This window comes from Gallinula chloropus (assembly GCF_964237585.1).
Source record: "Gallinula chloropus genome assembly, chromosome: Z".
Taxonomy (NCBI): domain Eukaryota; kingdom Metazoa; phylum Chordata; class Aves; order Gruiformes; family Rallidae; genus Gallinula; species Gallinula chloropus.
This window is the reverse complement of record NC_140089.1, coordinates 73,626,388-73,632,901: the sequence shown is the minus strand read 5'-3', so window position 1 is coordinate 73,632,901 and position 6,514 is coordinate 73,626,388.

Below are 6,514 nucleotides of genomic sequence, written 5' to 3'. Positions count from 1 at the left end.
TGAGTGATCCAGTTTCACTGGGCATACCTACCAAAGGGGCTGTACAGAAATGATTCTCTCTTGTGTAACAGCACACATCTGGCTTGCTCCAGGCATGACAAGTAAAGCCCTTTCATACGCAAAACAAATCATTGTGCAATGCAGACATGCCGAGTCACCCGACAGAGAGAAGGTTTCTTGCAAATGATTGATACCACTACAGGAAGGAGCAGTTATTTCATAAGGCTTGTTTAAACAGAAGAGACCAGAAAAGGCCACACCGTATCTACCTGAATTCTGCACCTCCCTGAGTGAATCATTTGGTCCTGATGGGAGACCCTGTGGTGGGAGATCTGGGTGTGTATGTGAGCACTGATCTGCTTTCAGAACTGTTTGGGGAGCCAGTCAGAACTCTCCAGCAAGTCTGGTGTAGGTCGTTGGCTGCCAGGTGAAATAGCCTGGTGCTAGATAAACTAACTACTGGTCCCTTTTGGCCTTCATCTATAATCTGAGTCAAGTGCTTTGGGAAGGTAGCCACGTACCCGATCCTGCACATAAACTCGCCTTCTGCAGTCACATCTGCAGTTTATTAGTTCTCTTAGTTCTTCAGACAAGTGGGGTATTCTTTATTAAAGGGAAACGTATGATTCACACTTTTCTACAACTAGTTTAGTATTAATTTTTGTCTGATTGCTACTTCACAGATCTCCCTGGGAGAGGAAACCAGCACTCGGCTTGGCTGGGTGTTCTCTGCCTTCTTCAACACTGCTGTGAGAAGCCCAGAGCTGGAAGAGAACATCTGTGCTCTGGGATTGTTCTCAAACTCAGCTGAATGTTGTGTTCAGGGGGCTTATCAGGTTATTTTAATGCATACAGCCTTCTCCAGAGTGCCACTGATGCGATCCTTACCTGGAAAAGGAAAGAAACATTGGGAATCTTTAGCTGTACAAACGGATAATGCAGGTTGAACTAGACCTATGGATAATTTGGATGCTAGCTTAACAACTTTTACCCTGGTGTAAATAAAATGCACTATAAACCAGGTTATTTTGAGATTTGTGACTAAATTGTATTGGTTTGTAACATAACTCTCAGAAATCCTGGATGCAGGGTGGGAAACAGCACACCAATCTCTAAAGAATGAGAAAGAGAACCTGGAAAGTGAAAGGTCAGTCTAACTTTATGGTTGAAAATATATTAGGACAATTTATGAATTTTTTATTTAAAAGCTTCCATGTAATCTGACAGAAGTGTTACAAGGATGAAGCCATATGAAAAAAAGATAAACACAGAGAGAATGCCATGGAAAAAAAAAAACCACCAAATTATTACTCCCCCCCCCCCCCAAATTAAAGAAAACAAGCCCCAAACTCGACAACCATGTCTGAAGACGTAGGTGGTGCTGGGATCAAAATTTTTAATTCTTATTTTTTGGTCCTATAGTAGTAACTTTAGCTGTATTTCAATTTGAATTACAAACTGTTAGAGATGAAGTTTTTCAACTAAAAATTAGATCTCTAACAGTTTAAAGCAAACCTTTGTATTTTTTAAATGCAGGAGGCATCAGCATTCTTATCCTGCTGGTACCTGAAAACAAGAATGGGTGTGGCAGACAACTCCTGGATAGAGAACTATTGTTTGAGCAGACTTGCTAACAAGAGCAATAATATCGGCACATTAGCAAGGCCATTAAGCAATGAGGAAATAAAAGGGGCATAAAAGTTACTTCGATTTTTTTTATATTACCTTACAAACCACTTGTACGGATCAAACTTTCTTGTATCACTGCATTACATAACACTATGCAGTCTCAGCTAATAGATTATGCATTAAAGGGTATGTGAAAGTAATTTTGACTGGATGACGTATATTTTATGTTGTGTTCGATGCTGTAGGATTCCTGTGCTGAACAGCTGCCTAGTCATGAACAACCCTCATAGGCATTTATCCTTTGGGTGGGCACGACAGAAATAATCATGTAGATCTGGCACCAGGGAAGCGTTGGGAGAAGTTAACTCACAGGATTAATGAGGCACGCACAGCCATTGCACGGGGCAGCTGTTCTGCTGTCATGAGTGATAAGAGAATGCCAAAGGGGCGATCGTTGTCTTTTGTTATACCGGTTTATTGTGATGAGTTTGTTTTCACAGAAAACAGCCAGGGGCCTAGAAGAGAAACTCGCATTTCAGGCTGGCAGCTCCCAGGCAGGGCAGCAGAGGGACTGGTTGCAGCCAGAGCCACTCACTTGCTTCCTTTAAGGTGCCTCAGGCAGATAACCCAGGAGCTCTGTTAGGGGCTGCTTGGTGGGTTTGCGTCTTCAGCTGCGTGGCCCTGGGGCCGAGTCAGGGCTGGGCACCGCTGCACAGAACGGTGGCCTTGCACTTGAGTGCCGCTGTGACACCGCTCGGCTTATGCTGTGGAAGGAGACCACGGTCCTCGCACCCTGCGTGGAACAGCGGCTGTGCAACAGAGCAGGGTGCAGCAGAGAGGCCCGGGAGCGGCCAGGGCTGTCAGGGAGGGCCGGGCACGGACACGCTGCCAGGCCAGGCCAGGGTACGCGTCACTCGCAGCAGGCACGGCAGCGGCCCGGACAAGCACCTCTGGAAAAGGGGACGCGTTTCCCGCCGGCGATCAGGCGGCACCCGCATGCGGCCCGATGCCGCGGCGGGGCAGCGCCCGCCGTTTGTCACGGCGCCCGTTCGCACGGGCTTGTTCGCTCACGCCCGCAGCGGGCGGTCGCGCCGGCTGGAGATCTGGGAACAACAACGGCGCCTTGTCTTATCTTATCTTAATGGCGGACTTAATTGCCTCTTCTCCCCGCCGTCAGACACCCGCCGCGCCTCTCCCGGGGGCGAAACAGCCGCCTCCCCGCCGCCGCACTGCCCCGCGGCTGGCGCCAGCCCGCCGCCCCGGTCGCTCCCCACGCCGCCCCTCTTCCTGCCGGGCAGGGTGGCGCGGGGCCCGCAGCGGCCGCCAGGGCCGCCGCTTCCCTCGGCAGCGCTTCCCGTGGCAGCCCCGCCCCGGCAGCGCGAGCCCCGCGCCGCCCAGCCGCCGCCCCGCGTAGTGACACATGCGCACGCATAGGCGCACGCAGACTACAGCTCCCAGAATGCAACGGGCCGCCGAGCCCCGCCCGCCGCCGCCTGCGCGCCTTGTGTGAAAGGTGACTCTGCCGTCACTTCCTTCGCGTGGGGCAGGCCGGGAATGCGAGTCGCGATTGGCCGGCACCCGCCCCGCTTTCCAGCGTGCTAGGGAGCAGGAAGCGGTAACGGCGGAGCGGGTGCGGCGGGGCGAGGGGCTCCTCGTGGTGAGTACTCGGCAGAACCGCCCTCCACCCCGCGGGGCGCCGCGCCGCCGGGGCGCGACCCGGCCGGGAATGGAAAAGGGATCGATTTAATGCGCGATTTGATGACGTAATAAGGACTAACGAGGCGCACGGCCGCCGAGCTCGCCTCTCGGCCGCCGCCGGCCGGGTCCGCTCCTCGGGCACGCCGCTGCGGGACACTCGGCCCTACCGACCGCCACCCGCAACGCTTTCGGAGCACCTGTGCCCGGCGGGCACTTGGCGCTGGCTAGGCCTTCCGCCTTCTCCCGCTCCTGGGACTCGGCGGGCGCTCATTGGTTCCTCAGCCCGGGGCGGGCTCTGCCGCCGCCTTACGATTGGCGAGGATGTCGCTGACTGCCATCAGCGCCCGCCAATGGCGTTGCCGCCGGGGTGCGTGAGGCTGTGGCTGGCCGCGGGCTGCGAGGGCCGAAGCCCGGCGGAGGCGGGCGCGGCGGCTCGGGGCCTGCGGGAGCTCGGCGGGGACTCGGGCTGGCGGGGGGCGGCGTGCTGCCGCCTCGTGGCCGCTGCGGCCGGTGAGAGGCTTCCGCCCATGGGCGGTGCGGCGCCCGGCTTGTGGCTGCGCTGCCTGTAGGTCGGCAGGAGCGAGGCCTCGCCCGTGGCGGCGGCCCCGAGGGCCCGGCTCGCCTCCGGGCTCCGAAGCCGGCGTTTCTGAGGGAAAACCCGCAGCCAAGCGCGCTGGAAGTTCACGCTTCTGCGTTAGAGGCAACCGCAGCCCCTCGGATTCCCCTTTCCTGAGCAAGCTGCAGCGGTTTGGCCAGCGTGCCGACTGCTCCCCCGGGCCGTCCGAGCTGCCCTAACACTGCGTCAGCCAGCCCGGGCCGCTTGGGCAGAGAACACAAACGTATTGTGTGTAAAATACAGGGAGTTCGGCTGTAGTCCCAGAGGGTAGCAATAGGGTGTTTTCACAGAGGTTGATGTATCAAAACAGATCCGCAAGTCATACGTGTATTATATGAGATGCATCCAGTGCTACAAGCCAATAAAGCTAAATCATCAGCTGACAGCATCAGCAATTTCATAGAATCGTAGGGGTTGGAAGGGACCTCGAGAGATGATCGGGTCCAACCCCCCTGCCAAAGCAGCTCCCTATCTCATATTACACAGATAGGCATCCAGACGAGACTTGAATATCTCCAGAGAAGGAGACTCCACCACCCCCCTGGGCAGCCTGTCCCAGGGCTCTGTCACCCTCACTGTGAAAAAGTTCTTCTGCATGTTGGTGCAGAACTTCCTGTGCTCCAACTTGCAGCCATTGCCCCTTGTCCTATCCCCACAGAGCACTGAAAAGGGGCTGGCCAATTCCCCCTGCATCCCCTACTTAAGATTAATGAGGTCCCTCCTTAGTCTTCTTTTCTCGAGGCTGAACAGTCCCAGCTCACTCAGCCTTTCCTCATAGGGGAGATGCTCCAGGCCCTTAATCATCTTTGTAGCCCTTCTCTGGACTCTCTCAAGGAGATCCCTGTCCTTTTTATACCAGGGAGCCCAGAACTGGACACAATACTCCAGGTGGGGCCTGACCAGGGCAGAGTAGAGGGGGAGGATCACCTCCTTTGACCTGCTGGCTACACTCCTCCAGATGCACCCCAGGATCCCATTGGCTCTCTTAGCCACCAGGGCACACTGCTGGCTCATGGCCAACCTGTCATCAACCAGGACCCCCAGGTCGTCTCCACAGAGCTCTTCTCCAGCAGGTCATCCCCCAGTCTGTACTGATACAAGCAGTTATTCCTTCCCAGGTGCAAGACTCTACACTTGCTTTTGTTGAATCTCATCTGTTTTCTCCCTGCCCAGCTCTCCAGCCTTTACCCGACGTTGGTTAGTCCTAAGAAAGAAACTTTGCTTTTACCATAGCTGAGTAATTCTCCCCTCAACTTCAACTGAACCCCATACACCTGTATGTCTGTCTAAGTGAGATGGAATTTACACAGCCACAAGGGGGAGTTAGCAAGTGTGGTGGCATCAGCTCAGATGAGGCTAAGTAGACATAAGTAAGGAGCAGTTGTCTTGGCTGGTCCTTCCTCCTCAAGATTTTCCAGTTCTAATCTGAGACAAAAGATCAGCACCAGAAGTCAGGAAGCACTTTCATCTAGCGCTCTGAAGAAAACTTCTTTGCAACCCCAGAAATTTCCATATTCAGTGTTTGGTTGGATTCTAGCTGCTCTCCTGAGTTTTGTCTATTTATCCATAGTAAATATAATGGTATAGTGAAGGGTATGTCTCAGATTCCTTTAAGACTCATTCAAGCCCAGTGAGAAACCACGTGAGTTCAGAGCGAGTTAAGACTCTCAAAAGAAATGATGTTTCCATGCTAATGTGACTTTGCTTTTTTCTGTGAAGCTTTCAGTGTGAGGCACATGAATGCAGAGTGTGAGTGGTGCTGAACAGATCTAAGTCATTTTGCCTGGAGTTAATTTCTGAAATGCTTTCATTGAAAGCCTTGGGAGAGAGTCCAAGGATATTTTGCATAAGCAGCAGACTAACATCTGTGTCTCATACAGGAGGACAGAGTTCTATTAAACCTCTTAAGGTCTGAGAACCTCTGCAACCCCCACCCCCAGTTATGTTTACTGTAGAAGTAAGGGAGAAAGAGTCATCAGATTACAAGCATAGGTGTCTTTTTCAGAAGTTTGACAGTATTTCACCTTGCAAAGGGAGAAGGTAAAGAAGCTGGATGACTAAGACATTCTTTGCTCCTAGGTGTGACTGGCAACTCCTATGTACTCAGAAGCTGAAAAGTGCTGCTTTGTTACATCCTTGTACCTTGTTTGGGGTTTGTGTGGCTAGGTTTTGGTAGTGGGGGTGGCTACAGGGGTGGCTTCTGTGAGAATCTGCTGGAAGTTTCCCCTAGGTCTGACAGAGCCAATACCAGCCGGCTCCAAGATGAACCCATCTGCTGGCCAAGGCCAAGCCAACCAGCAACAGTCACAGTGCCTCAGGGATAACGTATTTAAGAAGGAGGAGAAAAAAAAACCTAGCAGCAGCTTTTGCTGCCAGAGAAGGGAGTGGGAAAGGCAGGAGTAAGAAACTTTGCAGACCCCAAGGTCAGTGAAGAAGGGAGTTGGGGGCGGCACCAGAGAAGACGTTCCCCTGAAGCCGATGGGGAAGACCATGGTGGAGCGGGTTGTCCCCCTGCAGCCCATGGAAGATGATGGGGAACAGAGATCTGACCTGCAGCTGGTGGAGAGGGCC